A 22,713-nucleotide genomic window follows, 5' to 3' on the forward strand; every position below is an offset into this window, starting at 1 on the left:
GGTACAGGTAACTTATTTATGGGTTGCTACAAGTAACCTGTACTCATTTTAATGAGGTTTTATGAACTTTATTTTCTTAGTAAAATTAACTTAATCATATGTGAATAAACATTTTAATTGAGTCCTGTCTATAACCTCAGAAAATAAATCTAAATGTCTATATCCTGCACTACAGTGATTAACTTTACATAAACAGACTTTGTCGATAACAATCACAAATTCAACTGAAGAAGGAAAAGATGAGAAGATAGATTGAAGACAATAATTTATTCAATATATTCAATGTCAAGTGTCAACCAGTGTCACTTTTAACAGTGACTACAAAACAGCAAATAAATGTGCCCGCACATGTACACTCTAATATAAAACAAACACTGTAGAAGTGTATTTTCAACCTGTTCTGAACAGTACAGTGAAATATCCAAACCGCCCAATCTGCAATGTTTGAATAAAGGTAAATGTGAGTCATAACATCACATTGTATCACACTGGAACTGCAATGTCAAAAATGACATGATGATGGCTTAGGATGCACGGGGTCCAATCCCACAAAAAGCCTCTGATATATCTCAAGTATACACCAGTTTTGAGGGGTACTTGCGGTCGAGAGCATAGGTAAGTCCAAACAAGAGGCAGCATGCTTTCGACAGGTTTGGCACACCTCTGACCACGGGCTGTCCTTATATGATAATCCCAATCGTGTCGGGGTGATGGCACATGTAAATTTTCAGTGGGCAACTGCCAAGCTCAGCGTGCACCTCTGTTTCAGCCCGACTCTATTGGTGGAGACAAAAAAAGAATCGAAGAGTTTGGTCAGACAAATAGGAAATGAGATGAATATAGCAGACAGGTAGAAGACACACAAAGTCAAAATTGTACTTTTGTTGCTAAAGGTGGTGGATACTAGACGGATACTGTGACTAGAACATGTGACCAGAGTGAAGTCTACCATGACAATGCCATAGAGTGTGGGTACTAAACTATCATGATCTACTCTAGCATGAGTGTTGTCTTTTTCTGGTTCAAAGGATGCATTACGATAAAACGAATGCAATTGTCCTTGCCTGTACCTGATTGGTCATCACATTACTGTTAATTAAGCTACAGTTTAAATATCTTTCAAGAGCAAACAATCAACCCATATCATCACAATATTAATACACCCACTAAGCAAAATTATGTCCAAAAGACGTCTTTTCAACATCTTTGTCACAAAGAAAAAGACGTCCACTGAGGAGCCAGAATGAAGGTTTTTACGTCTTTTTTTTTTAGGTGTTCTGTAATGAACGTTCATGGAACCTCCATACAAGGTTGAAAACTAGTTCAGATGTGGACAATGTGGACATATTTTCAACGTCATTTAAGGTCTCATCTGGACAATTTATACTTATTCTAGACCAAATAAACACTCAGGATATATTAAATTAAAACTCGCATTTATTTCAATGTAATTTCCATGTGTAATTGCAAAGCAATTCACAGACAGTGAAGTTTATTTTCATGATTTTTGGACAAATACGCACTGACACCTTTAGACAGCTTAGCATCTGTAATTCACACATATTTGGATCGTGAGAGAAATCAGATTCGAACCAGGGACCTTAAGCTGCCTGCCCTAAGTAGACAGTAATGATTTCATGATTTTTGGACAAACACACACTGTCTGTGAGTTGCTTTGCAATTAGAAATTACGTTGAAATAAACATGAGTTTTAATTTAATGCATCCTGAAAGTGTTTATTTGGTCCAGAAACAGTTTAAATAGTCTAAATGAGACATTAAATTATGTAAAATATGTCCACATCTGAACTGGTTTTTAACCTTGTATGGAGGTTCCATGAACGTCTATATTGGACTTACAGAACACGTCAAAAAAGACGTCATAACATTCATTCTGGCTCCTCAGTGGACGTCTCTTCAACATACGACTTTTTTTGACAAAGACGTTGAAAAGACGTCTTTTGGACATAACTGTGCTCAATGGGACAGACATAAAAATAGACAAGTAGCTTTAAGCCCAATACATACGTGGTGGACACTGATGAGGTCTTCCTGTCTCTCCCCCATGTACTCAATAAGGCATCTCAGGACCACTTCTCTCCTTTTCTCCACAGAGGCAGATGAATCCTGTCAAAAAGTATAATCTGATCAAATTGTAATTGAATTATTTTTATATTTTATATTGAATTGAATTATAATTATATTCTGAAGTTTTTCTTACCTGGATGTGAAGCTCGAAGACCCCAGGCAACAAAAGTGCTTGGGTATCTAAAGACCAGGAAAATGCATGTTAGAAATAAGGTTAAAAATCAGTTGTAAATGTAACTTCTTTAAGTAATAGGTTAGAAATAGTTTAATGGTTTTTTCAACCAAACATCTGTCATTAATTGACTATGCAGCATTAAAATAACGTGGATCAAATCTCTAAAATCAGACAGACTACTAAGCATACATATCTCTACAGTCTAATCTGTGCATCTGCTTTAGTAATGCAAAAGTATACTAAAATAATCTCTGAGTCCTGTCAAAGACACACAACACACAAAACAAAGTGTTGTCCATAAAACACCACATCTTACTTTCCCTTATTTGCCCGCACAACTATTGCCTGAAGGCTCGAAATTGCGACCGTTTCGATCGCATATAATCCCGAAATTTAATCTGTGCAATATACAAATATAACTGAGGGCATTTGTGCAACTAATTATTACCTACGTAACTTGTATGTGTTTTTAAACACTGCTGCTGATAACGCGAGCACCCCACAGCTGCATCCCCCACCGGCCACCGGAGACCGTGTTGTTAAAATTTATTTAAGTGATGTAACGTTAGTCATGCCTACTTTGTTTGTTTTAAGGATACTTTGGCTTTAATTTTACCAATAATATCACTTTTAGCGTTAACTTAAACTAATATTTGACATTAAACGGTAACTTAAGCTAAAAGTCCTAAGTTAGATAAAAAACGTTAACTAGTACTATGCTAGTTTAAGTTTACGCTAATTTACGATTAAAAGTGATATTATTGGCAAAATTAAAGCCCAAGCCTTAAAACACATAGTAGGCATGACTACAGCACTAATTTCATATTAACAGCACGGTCTCAACCGCTGTTGTCTGCCGATCGACCACACTGTGCAGCCATCTTAGCTTACCATGTGTGCAGGATAGCTAGCTAGTACAAATTGCAAACCTAACCTCAGCTTCCTAGTGGAGAGTAAGCGATTTCGCGTGACTTTACATCACCAGTCATTCGGCTAAATTTGCTCAACTTACCGTGTTAATCAGACCCTGAAATTCAGATCCGCTGCAGCGACCAAACAGTTGAAGTGCCGAGGAAGATGCTGCATCTGCCTGGAAGGTCCCCGCCAGTGAAAAAGGGATAATGCCAACTTATAAAATTTAAAATATTTACGTTTGATGAACACACCTGCCACATCGACAGCTGCTCAAATAAATTGTGCATTGTCAACTCACTTTTATAGCATTTGTTGTACACAACGACCACATACAAATAACTACCCAAATAAATTGCATGGGTTTTATTTAAAATATATTGTTATATAAAAACTGATATATTTTAAGTAAAGATGAAGTATTTTTATACTTTTTTGTATAAAACCAATAAAATAAACTAGATTACAAATATTTAAAATATATAAAACCTACTTTGTGGGTGTAGCACTTTTTACAGTGTAGTTTTAATAATTAGAAATGCATAGCAAATGCATCTCTCATAAGGAGTCTTGTGAAATTGTGAAATCACAAATAAGAGCATTTTATATCATCTGTTTGGTTGTTGATTTTCGAGAATCTCTCATCTTTGAGTATGTAGTACTTCAAGATTGTTGTTATTGTCACCTAATCTCTCAGTTTAGAGAGCCTTTCTACTAAAGCTTCTACCAGGAGTGGGATTCGAACCGACGAGGACATCTGTCCATTGGATCTTAAGTCCAACGCCTTAACCACTCGGCCATCCTGGTGTACAAAGAGTGTTTAAACATAGATCAATGGAAGGGAAAATATATAATAATATAATATAACTATAAAGTGTTCTTAACTAGGATCTGAGATCACCACATTAGCTGACTGATCCTGACAAAGTGGCTTTTCGGAGTGGAGTAAAGCCATTTGGTGTTTCTTTGACAAGCCACTTTCATTCACAATCTGGATTAAATCATGTCTGAGAATAACCTTTCACAAACTCTAGTTTTGAAGAGCTTTTCTACTAAAGCTACTACCAGGAGTGGGGTTTGAACCAACGAGGACATTTGTCCATTGGATCTTAAGTCCAACGCCATAACCACTCGGCCATCCTGGTGTACAAAGATTGTTTAAACATAGATCAATGGAAGGTAAAATATATAATAATATAATATAACTGTAAAGTGTTCTTAACTAGGATCTGAGATCTGAGATCACCACATTAGCTGACTGATCCTGACAACGTGGCTTTTTGGAGTGGAGTAAAACCATTTGGTGTTTCTTTGACAAGCCACTTTCATTCACAATCTGGATTAAATCATGTCTGAGAATAACCTTTCACAAACTAGTTTTGAAGAGCTTTTCTACTAAAGCTACTACCAGGAGTGGGGTTTGAACCCACAAGGACATTTGTCCATTGGATCTTAAGTCCAACGCCTTAACCACTCGGCCATCCTGGTGTACAAAGAGTGTTAAACATAGATCAGTGGAAGGGAAAATATATAATAATATAATATACCTATAAAGTGTTATTAACTTGGATCTGAGATCTGAGATCACCACATTAGCTGACTGATCCTGACAAAGTGGCTTTTTGGAGTGGAGTAAAACCTTTTGGTGTTTCTTTGACAAGCCACTTTCATTCACAATCTGGATTAAATCATGTCTGAGAATAACCTTTCACAAACTCTAGTTTTGAAGAGCTTTTCTACTAAAGCTACTACCAGGAGTGGGGTTTGAACCTACGAGGACATTTGTCCATTGGATCTTAAGTCCAACACCTTAACCACTCTGCCATCCTCGATCAGATTGATCTGGTCAAAGCAGCTTTTTGGAGATGAATAAAACTGCAGCTAAGTAAATGTAAGTCATCTAGATACAGGAAAAAAGATTCTAGTGAATAAAAACACCTTGACACCTGCTTCCTTATTTACCCCAACTCAAAGGAGATTATGGTAAAGATGCTGGAATTTACACCATATTACATTTAGAGGGAGAACTCATTTTGAGTTCTCCGTCACCACCAGCCATGTACATCACCAAGCTTGCTTCTTCACCCAGTCTACCTATCCATGCACACTCCACTGAAGCCAGCCATTCCCTCGTCTCTGCCACCACCAACTTCAGCCCTTCAGCTCCACTATCAGCCATGCAGCCCTGATCTGCCTTGGGGCTTCCGGTCCCCAGTGCTGCCCTAGCATGAGGAGTCCCAAGCTCCGCCACGGCCCATCGACCAACTGACTCCGCCCTGGCTCCTCGTCCCTTCGGCTTCACCCAGGACCGTTGTTGCTCCGGCTCCACGGAGCTCCCTCGTCCCACCGGCTCCACCCATGCCAGTCTTTGCTCCACCATCGCCACTGACTTCTGGGCTGTCTGCCGTGCTCCATCTCTCCAATCCTACGGCTCCATCGGGCTCCTCCATCCCTCAGGCTCCAGCAGGGTCCTCAATCACACCAGTTTGCCTCAGTCCTTTGGCCCTTGGCTCCACCTCGGCCACTTGTCACCGGGACTCTTGCTTGGTCTCCCAGGCAGTTGATATCACCAGATCTCCTGGTCCATCGCACATCACCTGGGCCTCACCATCTCCCTGTGTCACCTCAGTTGGTCGTACCATCCTGGCTTCTCCCTTCATCCCTGCCACTGTGTGTCTCCTCCATCATGGCCTTCTCCCAGGTTGTTCTGGGATTTCGACGGCCGTCCGTTCCTACCTGGATCCTATCACCATCTACACCTCCATGGCTTCTTCAACCAACTGCTCTGCCCTGGTCCTCCCATGGTTTTCCAGTGCCTCGCCAGTCCCTCGTCTACCTCCCGAACCTCCACACTTCTTTGATGGGGGCATTCTGTCACCAACAGTGTTTAGTTTTACTAAAATCTGGACTTTTAATGTATTGTTAAGTTCCTTTGTTTTCCGCCAGTCATCAGTTTCCATGGACAACCATTGATCATCACAGCTGTTTGTCATTGTCTCATTATCACAGTGTATTTCAGTTCCTCTTTGTGCTCACTTTAGTTGCCCAGTATTGTCATGTGTTACAAGCTTATGTTACCTGTCCATCAGTGGATTACTGGAGCATGTTTTATATTAAATATCTTAAATGGTTTGGAACCTTTTGTATCTTGATCTTTATAATCTGTTTACATATATTTTACATATTATTTACATATATATTTATTTTTATTAAAAAAGAGCTTTCATCAGTTTATGTACTTTGTTGGATTAAACTTGTATTATCTGGTTTGTTCAAATAACATTCAATACATTCAACTATGAATGAATTTGGACATAGGAACTACTACCTTACATAGTTTCCATCCTTGTGCTAGAGATAAAAAATAAACTATTACAATCTAATTTAATTAACTATTCAACTAGTCTCTCCCTATGGAGGATCCCTTTACTACTCTACAGATAAAGCGCTGTCGGGAAATTTGTTTCGCGTACCTACCCCGAAGTGATAAAATAAAATAAAATTCTGTATCAAAATTTATAAGGAAAGCCCAGTACTTTGTTTAGGCTTGGTTTGTAGGGAATTCCACACCTGCGCACATATATTCAAACTCACATAACTATAGAATTAATACTTGATGCGCATGTGAACGCCATCAGCGATTATCACAGGTTCGCGTTTAAAGCTACACTGTGTAACTTTTTTAGTTGATTCTTAGCAAAAAACACTTAGTTCTTTCAAAAATATATGTGCTCATTAATTATATTTACTTCTTTCAAGTAATAAAGTATTCTCTTAAGTTTATAATCTGCCATTGAAAGTACATACGGGTGAGGGGTTCGTTTGCCGGTCGCCATGTTGCCCCTCCATCTTGAAACTACATTAGCCAAAGAGGGACATGCCTGTAAATTCAAGCTTTTTTGCGTTTTTCACTCAGTGACACCGTGACGAATGCGAGGGGGAGATTACTCGCGAGCTCGCGAGTGCCGGCAGATTTGAAAGATAGTGTGGTGTGTGTGTGTGCGTGCGTGCGTGTGTGTGTGCGTGCGTACTCACATTTGAAAGAGAGAATTAAAACGTCAACGCGACAGACAAATCAGCAAGACCATAGTCAATATTGGAGTAACTTTTCCCAGATGGAAAGAGCTCATGAGGCGAAAATATTTTAAAACGGACGCCGAGGTTGCCTGCTTTCTTCTCGACAGGTAATTCAGCCTGTTGTAATTCATTTGTGTAAATTCGAAGTTTTATAGTTGCTTGTCTAACCATAGCATGGTTGTGCATAACGGCAGAACGACATCTAGTATAACTTCATCCTCGCGTCAATGGTGAAAAAGTATTGTTTACCTTGTAACATAAATCTGTGCTGCCCCAGCTAGAAATTTTTTGTTCTAAAAATGTTCTAAGAACATTAGCATGTATTGTTCTATAAATGTTTTCAGCGGCTAGTTTTAGTTTTGTTCTCAGAATGTTCTTTTAAAAGTTTGGAGAACATTCTTTAAAAACATTATTAAAATGTTTAGTAGTAACATTCTTTTAACATTATTCTCTAACGTTCTTAGAAAGTTTTCAGCGGCTAGTTTTAGTTTTGTTCCCAGAATGTTCTTTTAAAAGTTTGGAGAACATTCTTTAAAAACATTATTAAAATGTTTAGTAGTAACATTCTTTTAACATTATTCTCTAATTTTCTCAGAACGTTTTCAGCGGGTAGTTTTATTTGTGTTCCCAGAATGTTTTTTTAAATGTTTAGAGAACATTTTCTAAAAACATTATTAAAATGTTTAGTAGTAACATTTTTATAACATTATTCTCTGACGTTCTTATAATGTTTTTAGCGTGTAGTTTTATTTTTGTTCCCAGAATGTTCTTATAAATGTTCGGATAACATTTTTTTAAAAACATTATTAAAATGTTTAGTAATAACGTTCTTATAACATTATTCTCTAATGTTCATAGAACGTTTTCAGCGGGTAGTTTTATTTTTGTTCCCAGAATGTTTTTTTAAATGTTTAGAGAACATTTTCTAAAAACATTATTAAAATGTTTAGTAATAACATTCTTATAACATTATTCTCTAACGTTCTTATAATGTTGTAAGCGGATAGTTTTATTTTTGTTCCCAGAATGTTCTTTTAAATGTTCGGATAACATTATTTAAAAACATTATTAAAATGTTTAGGTGTACCATTCTTACAACATTATTCTCTAACGTTCTTAGAAAGTTTTCAGGGGGTGTTTTTATTTTTGTTCCCAGAATGTTCTTTTAAAAGTTCAGATAACATTTTTTTTTACAACATTATAAAAATGTTTAATAATAATATTGTTAGAACATTATTTCTCCTAAAAGGTAGGATAACATTCTCTAAGAACACTCTAAAAATGTTTCGTGATGATGACCTTCTATAAATGTTTAATCATAACATTTTTAGAACATTATCCCTTTATTCTTATAAAGTTTTTAGCAGGAAGTTTTATTTTTATTCTTAGAACGTTCTTCTAAAAGTTAGGATAACATTCTCTAAAAATACTCTTAAAAATACTAGGCTACTTAACATTCTTATAAATTTTTTAGTGGGAAGTTTTATTTTTGTTCCCAAAATGTTCTCTTAAACATAAAAAATGCTTAGCTATAACATTGTTAAAACATACAATTTTATTAATCTCTAAAATAAAACAAAAATCTAACAGGTTTATGAATGGCATTCACATAAATTATTAGAAGTTCTGCGTACAGTAGATGCCCAACATTAAATGAAGAACTCAGTAAAGTCCAATGTGCAATCACACGTCTTGACTGCTGTTTGCTCAGAGCGCTCATCATCAGTCTTTGGTTGTCTTGGTTCTTGCAGAAAAAGAATAAAGTCATCTGCATTAATAGGTGTTCTACTGTTCTTCTCTTCTTCTTTTTCAGCTGCTATCCCAGTTAGCAGAATTGAGCTTCATTCTCTGTGTGCATGGTAGAGTTTTTCCTCATAGCCTATAAAAGAAGATCATGCAACAGTGTAAACAAAAATAATACAAATACATATTACATATTAAGATCACAAGCAATATTGACTTTGAAAACTTTCAAAATTAGCCAGCCTAATTATTAATCAGAAATTAATTAGATTAGTTTATTTAAAAGTATAAATATGATACCTTATGAGTATCTATTTTGTTTCTGTAATTTAAAACATATACTTAATCCATTATATACATGTTAAAGGGATACTCCACTTTTTTTGGAAATAGGCTCATTTTATAACTCCCCCAGAGTTAAACAGTTGAGTTTTACCGTTTTCTAATCCATTCAGCCGAGTTTCTGATATTTAGAAGAATGTCAGTAACCAGACAGTTTCTGGTCTCATTGACTTCCATAGTATATATTTTTTCCTACTATGGAAGTCAATGAGACCAGAAACTGTCTGGTTACTGATATTCTTCCAAATATCAGAAACTCGGCTGAATGGATTCGAAAACGGTAAAACTCAACTGTTTAACTCTGGGGGAGTTGTAAAATGAGCCTATTTCCAAAAAAAGTGGAGTATCCCTTTAATAACACAACTAGAGGCTAAATTATTTTAACAAACTACAAACTTGGCTTGAGAAGTGTGAACCTCGAACTCAGGTAGCCTTGAGCACAGCTGCAGCATGTCACAGCACTGCCCACGATGCTTTTGCTCTGATGTAACAGCTCATTTTCATCAGTTATATTGTCTATGGATTGTTACATTTCTTACAGATTTCTGCTTGTTTTAAATCAGATACAGATAATGTGAGCTACTGTCTGTGCATATGAAAGCTTGTTTCCGCCATGGAATACAATTTTTAAAAAAGGTAATTGCGAATCACAATTCAAACTTTTTTTTCTCAGAAGTGCAAGATATAAACTCGCAATTGGCCGTTTGAAAGTCAGAATCACAGGATAAATTAGTAAAACCTGAGAAAAAAAAGCAATTCTGGCTTATTTCTTTTTGCTGTCGTTTCTATATGAGAACATTAATGCACTTCATCAATACAGCTGCTCTGAGAGTCACTTCAGCAGCATTTTAGCTTCATTTGAGAAAAACTATCATCATATCATAAAACACAGAGAAACTCAAAGGTCTACACGGCAATCCGTCAAATAAAAGTTTGGTTTAACCTTTGAAGAACGTTTTGCTTAAATCATTACATTTTAAATAATTGGTTATACAGTAGCAATTTAATTAAACCATTCAAATGGAATCAAGAAAACAAAAAAAAATTTACTTTTGGGAGATGCGAGAGCAAAGTAGTCCAGTGATAATTAACAGGCAGCCATGGTTAATGCAATTTGCAAAGACCCGCCCCCTTTAGTTACTGTTGCTATGTCCAACAAGCCATGGCGCTCTCACGCCACACATCATGTTGTCACGCAATGAAAAATACATTGCGGATCACAGAAAAAACGCTGAAACGTTTAAACGCAGAGACAAGACAGAGCAGGTTACTTTTGATATGAAAGTTGAAACAAAGTCTCAACGTTTAATTTGTGTAATTTTTTTAGAAAAAAATATTTTTGGTAAAATAAAAATGTAAAAAATACCTGTCAATCAAACTCCCTCGAAGGGTGAATTCTGAGGGGAGTAAAAAAGACAGCTCACAATTCTGATATTTTCTTGCAATTGTGTGTTCTTGCCTCACAATTCTGAGAGAAAAAAAAATACTGTAATTTTACTGATGGAAACAGACAGTAAAAAAGTGGACTTCAAGGATTTCTTATTCTGTAGCTCCCTGTGGGATTTTTTTGACAAGTCCATAAAAATGCATCCATCCATGATAAAAGTACTCCACACGGCTCTGGCAGGTTAATAAAGGCGAAAGGTGAAGCGAAGTGATGCGTTTGTGTAAGAAACATATCCATATTTTATATTTTAGGGCTGGGAATCGATTAAAAAAAGTAACTGATTATTTACACAATTTGCTGTAATTAAATGCAATTAATTGCATTTCCCCCAAGCTTGTAATCATCAATATTTAAACTTAGAATAACCTAATTAAACAACAAAAAGGAAAAAAAGGAACAGAAAATAGCCCTGTATTAAAATAATATTAAACATCAATATATCAATATATTATTAGGTAACACTTTAAAATACGGATCCTTCGTTAATGAATAACTACACAGGAACAAATGAGTAACACAATATTAACAATCTAGTAACTACAGTTAACTAACAAGTAACTCTGATTAACGAATTAGTAAGTAATAGCACACAGATTTAAGTGGTAGTTAACTATTAACTAATCAATAACTACTATTTTTTAATACTTCCCAGAGAAATAATGAAAAAAATTCACAATTCATGCAAAACTTAATAACTAATGCAGGACAAATTACTAGCACTAGATTAACATTACTGCTAGATACTGTACACTAATTATCAATATGTAGTAGCGTAGCAGACTTATGATTTGGGAAAGCTGTCAATAATTAGCCTATGCACTGCTGTCTTTTAGAGAACTATTCATAAACTAAATAATTTTTAAGAATTGTTTTTATAAATGCACTTGTCTGGAACACTTACCCTGTGGCCGATTTTCCGGCATTCCTCTGGACTGGCTTTGAATAACTAGACTCATCATGGTGAGTACTGGAACATACTGAGTCATCAGCCATCCAAATACCAGTTATTTTATTATTTAACCTACCTCTCAAAATTGTTTTTATGTATGTCTCTTTGTTCATATGTATATATATATATATATATATATATATATATATATATATATATATATATATATATATATATATATGTGTGTGTATATATATCCTGTGAATGATTAGATGATTCTACCCTTTCGGGTTGGCTCTTTATTAGTAACTACAGCATGGAATCATGATAACTAGTAATGACTCAAGTGTTAATGCATACTTTTATAGGACTTACAAATTATTTGGATCCGTATTCTAAAGTGAAGATCATGTTAACTAACTAGTAATGACTCAAGTGTTACTACATACCCCTATAGGAACTACTAATTATTTGGATCCGTATTCTAAAGTGAAGATCATGTTAACTAACTAGTAATGACTCAAGTGTTACTACATACCCCTATAGGAACTACTAATTATTTGGATCCGTATTCTAAAGTGAAGATCATGTTAACTAACTAGTAATGACTCAAGTGTTACTACATACCTCTATAGGAACTACTAATTATTTGGATCCGTATTCTAAAGTGAAGATCATGTTAACTAACTAGTAATGACTCTCAAGTGTTACTACATACCCCTATTTGGATCCGTATTCTAAAGTGATGATCATGTTAACTAACTAGTAATGACTCAAGTGTTACTACATACCCCTATAGGAACTACTAATTATTTGGATCCGTATTCTAAAGTGAAGATCATGTTAACTAACTAGTAATGACTCAAGTGTCTCAAATGACTCAAACTATAATAAAATAACTGGTATTTGGATGGCTGATGACTCAGTATGTTCCAGTACTCACCATGATGAGTCTAGTTATTCAAAGCCAGTCCAGAGGAATGCCGGAAAATCGGCCACAGGGTAAGTGTTCCAGACAAGTGCATTTATAAAAACAATTCTTAAAAATTATTTAGTTTATGAATAGTTCTCTAAAAGACAGCAGTGCATAGGCTAATTATTGACAGCTTTCCCAAATCATAAGTCTGCTACGCTACTACATATTGATAATTAGTGTACAGTATCTAGCAGTAATGTTAATCTAGTGCTAGTAATTTGTCCTGCATTAGTTATTAATTAGTTTTGCATGAATTGTGAATTTTTTTCATTATTTCTCTGGGAAGTATTGAAAAATAGTAGTTATTGATTAGTTATTAGTGAACTACCACTTAAATCTGTAAAAAAATTCAGTAGTTCTCTGGGAAGTATTAAAAAATAGTAGTTATTGATTAGTTATTAGTGAACTACCACTTAAATCTGTGTGCTATTACTTACTAATTCGTTAATCAGAGTTACTTGTTAGTTAATTGTAGTTACTAGATTGTTAATATTGTGTTACTCATTTGTTCCTGTGTAGTTATTCATTAACGAAGGATCCGTATTTTAAAGTGTTACCTATTATTATTTTCAATAATCAATCAACATAATAAATTTAACAATTTATTATTATAATTTTTTTTTTCTAATTATCAAAATAAAACATAGTCCTACAAAGCTATTATTACAAGAGCATGTGATCAGAGCAGGTAATTTTACCATTGTTGCCAGCATGACTATACCAGCTCAGTAGGGCTATTTCACAGAAGTCTACTACTGAGAAATTTCACGTTATTTGACTTTGCTTTTCCAGTGCATGATCGGTACATGATTGGAGCGTTTGGGCCGTTAACGACAGAGCAGAACGCGCAGCGCAAACACGGAGCAGAACATTGAGCAAAGAGCTCAATGTTTGCTCAGTGTTGTGTGTGTGTGTCAGTGCGCCGACACACACACACGGAATGGAGAGCGCGGAGCGGAAAAGACCCGGTCATGAAAGCTGCGCGAGAATAAAACCTGATCGCCAAACACGGAGGGGCGGGACGGCATATTTTGCAGCCTTTTCCGCAACAGGAAGTCATTAAAATGAGGCAAAAAAAGTGCTGCGTTAATTGCATTTTTTTTATAAACTCGTTAAGCATCTCAAATTAATCGCGAAGATTAACGTGTTAATTCCCCCAGCCCTACCATATTTATAATTTTATCGACTTAAATAACTAGCTTCCAGCAGACAGCCATATGCAAGTCAAATTACGCCCAAAGAGTTAGTCAACGCATCGATACGCATATGAGCCTGCAAGGCTACGCATCACTACACTTCGGCCGCCATATGCGTCTATGAGTGGAAAAATGTGTCGTCCCAGTTTTTGATACGCGACGCACCGTTGTATGCAATACTATGCGTTGTTGGTGGGGGCAAAACTGCAAGTTGCTTGCGTCCGACGTGTTGACTATAAAAGGCTCTTGTCGGTGCATGACATAGGAGTAGCATAAGCTTTGACGGCTCTCGCGGTTCAAACAAACAGGGCTAGGCAATAAATTCAAGCTCCTCCCACATTTCTCTTTATATGATTCTCTTTAATGATCATTTTTCTAAAAATCTCTGTGGAAAGAAAGTCAGATATAAATCTGGGACAGATATAAATCTGGCACGAGGGAGAAAAAAATAGATCATTTTTATTTTGGAGTGCATTGTGCGTTTAAAATTGACTACGGTTTTATAAAATGCAGTGGATACTTACTAGTGATGGACTTGTTTCTCTGTTGGTGCCTGTTCTGCTCCGTAAACATTGGTCCAATGCTTGATCTTAAGAAAATGTAAAAAGTGTGTTAATGTGTGTTAACAGACTATTGATCTGGGTGACATAGGACCATTTTTTATGTTTTCCTTAAGTGTTAGGCTATATAAATCTGGAGAACCCTTACTAACATTAACCATGGTTTTGCTACACTAACTAAATGGTAATAAATTATTGTAATCAATCCACCATAAAAATATTGTTTCTACACTTTACTATAATAAAAACCATGGTTAATTTAGCAAAGGACCCTGGGAACATGTCCTAAAAAGAACAGCTCATCCAAAAAATAGACTCTCTATCGTTATTTACCGGTACTCCATGTTGTTCCAAAACTGTATGAATTTATTTTGTATAACCTTAATTAAGATATCTTGAGAAATGACTTCACTGTTTTTTTTTATTTTTTATAAAATGGGTTCCAATGTTGTTTAATTCCCAACATTCTTGTGTTTCAGAGAAGTAAGTCATACAGGTTTGAAAATAATTTCATTTTGAAAGGACATTTATGTTATGTATAAAGACACAATGTTCTCAGTTCCCTCATTGTAAAGCTCCTATGCTGAGGTTTATTTAATTTTATTTTTTCAAAATGTTGCAAGTAAAATGTTCTAATTGTGTTAACTTGTCACATTAGAAGAACGTTTTATGAAGAACATTCAACATCTCATCTCTCAATGATATCCTCAAAACATTTCCCTAACGTGACAGAGAGAATGTTCTTCTTTTGTTATCATGAAACATTGGGACAATGTTATATTGAGATCATTGTACAACTTTAACTTTAGCAACATTCCCAAAATATGCTCAAAATGTTGCAAGTAGAATGTTCTTCTTTTGTTATCATGAAACATTGGGAACATTTGTTTCCATAAAATGGGTTCCAATGTTGTTTTATTCCCAACATTCTTGTGTTTCACAGAAGTCATACAGGTTTGAAAATAATTTCATTTTGAAAGGACATTCATGTTTGGGTCAGCTAGGCCCATAAAAGCTCATATCAAGAAGACAGGTACAATTTTGACTGGAGGGTTTGGACCAGTGTGCCTTTGAGCAGAGTTTACATGTTCTGCCTCTATTTCACGTGTATTTTACTATGACAATACTCACCGCAACTGAAGATCATGTGGCTGGATAATTTATTCCCAAAATTCCTGGATAATGGGAAACACACACATACAGCAATATTATTAGCTATTTGTATTTACTTACTAAAAGAGACATAAAAAGCTTGCAAATTTTTACTCACCAGCTCAAAAACATATTATGATGATGACTCATCATTTTGACGGTAACGTTAGGCCGATATCCCGCGATCATTCAAAAGCCTAGTTTTCATAGTGTGGTTCGAGTTCCTCTCTGTATAAAGACACAATGTTCTCAGTTCACTCATTGTAAAGCTCAGACTATGCTGAGGTTTATTTTTATTTATTTTTATCAAAAACTAACTTAGCTGACAATATTTAGCCTAACGTTACACATGCAGCCTGAAACATTGACATAATATCGATATTGCTCTAGTCGCATTTAAAATTAGCTTCTCAATTTAACACACTATATTTTGATGTAGCAGAATGTATTTTTATATAAAATAAAGTTATTTACCTTCCGCAGATTGCAATATGTCCGTTACACGTAGGCTACGTTGTTAAAATTCGTTGTCCATTTACATCCCGCAACTCGCTCAAAATAAAAATGTAACAGTACGATGCAAAATAATCCATGTTTTAAACAATGTAAAAGCCACAGAACCGAAGGAGGCTAGTACTGAAGATCCTCCCGAGCAGCAGCAGCGCGCGCACACACACACTCTCACTCTAACAGACGAATATTCAAACTTCAAACTTGACCAGTAAAAGGCGCGCATAGCTGCCATTGGCCAGATTCCTGGATGACAGTCTGAATAGCCAATCATGCTCAAAACAACTCGAAGAGACAGCCAATAATGTGGTAACATTGCAATTACAGGAAAAGATTACATGTTTTAAAAGAAAGAATATGAAAAAAATGTGCACGGCTATTTATTTAGTTGTATTTGTAAGCTGGCTGTTATATTTAATCAATTGGTTAAATGGTGTCTTCATTGCAGTGCATGATAAAAAAATAAATAAACTTACAATAACATATAAATAATAATAATAAATTACACAAATAATATATACCATGTATAACAACATATATTTACCACTGCTCTGCCAAACAGCAGTTTAAAAGAGCAAACATATTATATATTAAACAGAGCAAACATTGCATATGTAGGCTATTCATATACAATTCTGTATACCTACCTACATGAAAAACTAATGGATTGGTATCATGGTAACATTAGAGTTACATTCATGTGACCCATAATGATCCTTTTTCACTTTAACAAAATATTGACCTTTCCTTTAGAAACACTCTTATGCCTAATAATGTCAACTTGCTTTTCACCCTGTGTGGCACAGTTACACAACCTGTTGGTTTAGGGTAAATCCTCTGTCCAACACAACACTTTGGTAACATTGGCATAATTCTATACAAGTTGCAACATATACCCCGGGTTTCACAGGCAAGGTTTAAGCCTGTAGTCCCAGACTAAAATGCACGTTTGAGCTGTTTTACCTGAAAGCAACTTGCACTGACATATCTTAAAATATGTCAGTGCCATTGTTTTGTCTCAAGATGCACACCAGTAATGTTTCTTTTTCTTTTTTCTAAGGCACATTTTTAAAAGCTAATTAAATGCACTAAGGCCTAATCCTGGCTTAATCTAAACTCTGTGAAACCGGGTCTGGGTTAGAAATTAAGGGTTAAGGTTAACCCTAACACCCTAACCCTTGTCTACAGACTTTTATTTAACAGCATGGATACTCCAAGGTGTTGACTGCAGTGGTTAGGCCTTTAGCGTTGATACAGGACGAATAACTTCTTACTGTGACAGTCTGTAATGTATTTTAGCAAAGAGTGTTTGTATGGATTGTCCCTAATTAAGCTAGAGCTATTGGTGCATTCAAGTCATGTCATAAAGATCGTATTTACAAGTTGAACGCCACCACAATGATGAGAATATGAGTAGGAAGCTCAGGATTTTCTTTAACCCCGATCTTGAAGAGTTAGGGGTGTGTCAGTGGGAAACATTGTGGGATACCACTATACTTAGGTATTCAGCAGTGACAATGAAGTAAGCTAATGCCTGCACAAAATATGATAGCATTAATATGTAACAGTATAATATGTGATGATAAAGTTTACAGTGGCTTCATTAATTTAAAACATTAAACAAAATTGTAAAACCTCATGAATACAAACTTCCCAGGAGGACTTAAATGCACCATATGTTCCATCGTGAACCCTGTTGGCCTGCTGTCTGACCAGCAAGCTCAATTTAACAATAATTGTGTAGTTTGATTGCTAAATGTTACATTTAAAATGTTCTAGTTTTGTTAACACGTCACATTACAAGAATTTTTTTTAAAAACACTCATCATCTCAGGTCTCAGTGATATCCTCAAAACATTTTACGAACGTTGATTTGATAATGTTCCTCCTCTGTTATTATGGAACATTGTGCCAATGTTTTACTGAGAACATTATATAATCTGTTATCTCAACAACATCCTCAAAACATCCTTAAAATGTTGCAATTAAAATGTTCTAATTGTGTTAACACATAACATTACAAGAACGTTTTATAAAGAACATTCAACATCTCATCTCTCAATGATATCCTCAAAACATTTTCCTAATGTGACAGAGAGAATGTTCTTCTTTTGTTATGACAAAACATTGGGACAATGTTATATTGAGATCATTGTACAAACTTTAACTTTAGCAACATTCCCAAAATATGCTCAAAATGTTGCAAGTAAAATGTTCTAATTGTGTTAACTCGTCACATTAGAAGAACATTTTATAAAGAACAATAAACATCTCATCTCTCAATGATATCCTCAAAACATTCTACAAATGTGACAGAGAGAACGTTCTTCTTTTGTTATGACAAAACATTAAGACAACGTTATTTTGAGATCATTGTACAAACTTTAACTTAAACAACATTCCCAAAATATGCTCAAAATGTTGCAAATAAAATGTTCTAATTCTGTTAACTCGTCACATTAAAAGAACGTTTTATAAAGAACAATAAACATCTCATCTCTCAATGATATCCTCAAAACATTTTCCTAATGTGACAGAGAGAATTGTTCTTCTTTTGGTTTTATGAAACATTGGGACAATGTTATATTGAGATCATTGTACAAACTTTAACTTTAGCAACATTCCCAAAATATGCTCAAAATGTTGCAAGTAAAATGTTCTAATTGTGTTAACTCGTCACATTAGAAGAACGTTTTATGAAGAACATTCAACATCTCATCTCTCAATGATATCCTCAAAACATTTTCCTAACGTGACAGAGAGAACGTTCTTCTTTTGTTATGACAAAACATTAAGACAACGTTATTTTGAGATCATTGTACAAACTTTAACTTAAACAACATTCCCAAAATATGCTCAAAATGTTGCAAGTAAAATGCTCTTCTTTTGTTATCATGAAACATTGGGACAATGTTATATTGAGATCATTGTACAAACTTTAGCTTTAACAACATTCCCAAAATATGCTCAAAATGTTGCAAGTAGAATGCTCTTCTTTTGTTATCATGAAACATTGGGACAATGTTATATTGAGATCATTGTACAAACTTTAGCTTTAACAACATTCTCAAAATATGCTCAAAATGTTGCAAGTAGAATGCTCTTCTTTTGTTATCATGAAACATTGGGACAATGTTATATTGAGATCATTGTACAAACTTTAGCTTTAACAACATTCCCAAAATATGCTCAAAATGTTGCAAGTAAAATGTTCTAATTGTGTTAACTCGTCACATTAGAAGAACGTTTTATAAAGAACATTCAACATCTCATCTCTCAATGATATCCTCAAAACATTTTCCTAATGTGACAGAGAGAATGTTCCTCTTTTGTTTTTATGAAACATTGGGACAATGTTATTTTGAGATCATTGTACAAACTTTAACTTTAACAACATTCCCAAAATATGCTCAAAATGTTGCAAGTGGAATGCTCTTCTTTTGTTTTTATGAAACATTGGGACAATGTTATATTGAGATCATTGTACAAACTTTAACTTTAACAACATTCCCAAAATATTCTCAAAATGTTGCAAATAAAATGTTATAATTTTGTTAACTCGTCACATTAAAATAACGTTTTATAAAGAACATTCAACATCTCATCTCTCAATGATATCCTCAAAACGTTTTCCTAACGTGACAGAGAGAACGTTCTTCTTTCGTTATAATGAAACATAGGGACAATGATATTTTGAGATCAAAGTACAACTTGTTATTTCAGAAACATTCCCAAAACATCTTTTGAATGTTGCAGTTAAAATGTTATATCTTAGTTTTCATATAACGTTATAGGAAAATTTTTTTAAATGAGAAAACATCCTTAAAATGTTCGGTAAACATTACATTCAAATGTTTTCTTTAGAACATTAACCAAACTTGTAGGGAATGTTAGCGAAAGTTCTGAGAACGTTCCCTGCTAGCTGGGGCGACGGATCACAGGTAATGAATAGTTTTAAAGGCGCAATTTTTTAAGCTATATAAAAAAAGGACACTGTAAATTTTAGTTATTTTTAATTGCTTTTACTTTGTACACATTGTAACATTAGCCTAATCTGATTATGCTGGGATAGCCGATTCCAAGGGTGACGTTTACCTCCTGACATCTGTCCTGTAGTTTTATTCATTTTAGACATATTGTTTATTATTGTCATGGACAAAGTGATAACTGGAAGCCATGTTAATCTTGGAATAATACGGCCACCGTAGGAGTTAAAACGCTCTCGAAATTGAGAGGAACAGAAACTAATTTTCACTGGGTAGTCATATACAATTTCACTGCTAGATGGGGGTAAAAATCACACAGTGTAGCTTTAAAGTCTGTGTAGAGCAGGGGTGGGCAAACTTTTTGGCTCAAGGGCCACACTGGGTTTTAAAATTCGACAGAGGGCCGGCCCAGTAGCAGATTATGAAACACGATCTCATTAAAGTGCGTATCTATACCACGAATTTTATTTCCCGTGCCATTTATACGCCAAAAATATTTATTTTTTTGCGTGCATATGCTGCGCACTGTAAACCCTTTGGTTAGGATTAGGAGTGCGGAGTGCGTGCCTATTACACGCCATTAAAGGGATAGTTCGCCCAAAAATGAAAATTCTGTCATCATTTACTCACCCTCAAGTTGTTTCAAACCTGTATGAATTTCTTTTTTCTGCTGAACACAAAAGAAGATATTTTGAAAAATGTCGGTAACCAAACAGTTGATGGACCCCATTGACTTCCATAGTAGGAAAAAAAATACTACCATAAAAAAAAATACTATGGAAGTCAATGGAGTCCATCAACTGTTTGGTTTACCCGAGATTTTTCAAAATATCTTCTTTTGTGTTCAGCAGAAAAAAGAAATAGTAGTAGTAGTAGGCGTAGTCGAAAGCCGGGCGATAAAGGTTTTGTAAACGGAATCAGTCAGGAGGATACATCCACAAATCCAGAGTAGCAAAACTAAATAGCAGAAAAATCAAAGGAAAAACTAAACATGTGTGCAAGCGGTTACCAAACATTTTTTTCTCTGTGAGTTTTCAAAAAAAGGAAAAAACATTAACGTGCACCAAGTCTATTTCTTCAGCCTGCCAGAGGCGTGACTCCAGGGCCGAGGCGCTATGCCTTCGCAAGGCAAAGTCATACAGGTTTGTATGACTGTACAAACATGTATGTGTTGACGCAAGTCATGCTGACAATGAGGTAAATCATCTCCTCCGTAAAAAAAACAGATTGAACACGGAATCCATGTTCTGGACCCTTGCGAAGGCACGCCTCTGGCAGGCTGAAGAAAGGGAGTTGTCTCCGCGTTGGTGGAAAACCACACTTCGCCGTTTCTCCCAATCCACCCAGATCCAGGATCCTCCGAATCCTCCTCGCCTTCAGTGGAAGCTAGAGAGGATGATGAGGGTGCCACATCCAAATCAGGATCTGACTCTCCTGAGTCAGTGGTGTCAGAGGGAGAAGAAGATACATCCTGCAGCTCGCTGGAGGGGTCAGGATGCATAATCATCTCTAAAACTTCACTACAAGTCAAGCCCTTTCTCATGTTGCTGGCTGCTCTTCTCACCATCAAATGACCAGCAGGCTTGCATGCACGCGTTTAAATCCACTTGCTTTGTTTTTGTTTAGTCTGCATTTCTCACCATCAAAAGGCAGCAGATGCATAAATACACTTACTTTGCTTTTGTTTACTCCATGTAGTTCTGAGAGCTGAGGTGCATATTTTGTTTTTCTCAGATGCATCAAGGTGAGTTCACACACACACACACACACACACACACACACACACACTTTATTATGCTATTATACTCCTTATAAACTCCATATAACTCCATGTAAAAGCCAGAAACTAAGCTTTTTTTTGCACAGGCCTATCTAAAGGGTTAATGGTTCCACCTGGTTATCAACAGTAAAAATTACAAATTTTACCTCTTCCCAACAGGGAAAACCACCAACAATCAAAAATGCATGATTATATGGTGTCATGGCTTTGCAATCAAAAAATGTGGTTATAATGGAAGTCAATGGGGCAAAAACAGCCACGAACAGTAAATGAGGGAGAAAAAGTTAAAATCTGATGCTGCACAAAAACTAACAATGCATCAAAACCAATGTTGTTTCTAATCTTTGACATGTCCAAGACTGTGATAAAAGGTAAAAAAAATCCAGTCCACATTCACATTTTATATTGAAAATGAGTCATTTTGTGTGTTTTTTTTCCCAAATCAGTGACATCATTTACGAATTTGGCAATTAAAGGCAGGGTAGGTAGAAATGGTCTAAAAATTTTATTTTTCAAATTTGTTTAAACTTTATGTACATATCAATACATAATTAAAATGTAAGTACTCTGAAAAAGAAAGTATCAAAATCGAGTGTCTGTAGACCTCTCACGACTGTTTTAAAGACATCTCATTATTTCCATTCACTCCACCCCCTCATTTCTGTGCTTCTTCCAAAGCCACGCCCCCAAAACACATGAACGCGCGACTCCGACCGCTGAGCTAGAGGACGCATTATTTACCTGAGACAAGCGGAGGGGAAGGGGCATTTTTTTGCCTGGTTTGCCTTCACTAACTGCATATGCCGGTACTGTAAATTTAGATTGCTCTTTCTCTGCCATTGTTTTGGTATTCCTAGGTTCAGTGCCTTCTTCTTCTTCTT

General features: G+C 35.5%; 2 long non-coding RNA genes across 4 annotated transcripts; both read right to left on the reverse strand.

Moving 5' to 3' along the window:
• Positions 1 to 252: 252 nt before the first annotated feature.
• Positions 253 to 3,489, reverse strand: LOC311297657. Its single transcript, XR_014628857.1, has 4 exons — positions 3,275 to 3,489; positions 2,221 to 2,267; positions 2,028 to 2,126; positions 253 to 776 (listed from the first exon to the last, which is right to left on the reverse strand). It is a non-coding gene; the product is annotated as an uncharacterized lncRNA (long non-coding RNA).
• A 5,294-nt stretch (positions 3,490 to 8,783) lies between these two features.
• LOC311297542 lies at positions 8,784 to 16,724 on the reverse strand. 3 transcript variants are annotated; one of them, XR_014628826.1, is made up of 6 exons: positions 16,031 to 16,724; positions 15,675 to 15,784; positions 15,536 to 15,579; positions 14,369 to 14,433; positions 10,703 to 10,804; positions 8,784 to 9,130 (listed from the first exon to the last, which is right to left on the reverse strand). It is a non-coding gene; the product is annotated as an uncharacterized lncRNA (long non-coding RNA). The 3 variants fall into 3 exon arrangements; XR_014628827.1 differs by having other exon boundaries at positions 10,703 to 10,733; positions 16,031 to 16,713; XR_014628828.1 differs by lacking the exon at positions 10,703 to 10,804 and having other exon boundaries at positions 16,031 to 16,704.
• Between the last annotated feature and the right edge of the window lie 5,989 nt (positions 16,725 to 22,713).

Source organism: Rutilus rutilus (assembly GCF_951802725.1).
Source record: "Rutilus rutilus genome assembly, chromosome: 9".
In the NCBI taxonomy this organism is placed as follows: Eukaryota; Metazoa; Chordata; class Actinopteri; order Cypriniformes; family Leuciscidae; genus Rutilus; species Rutilus rutilus.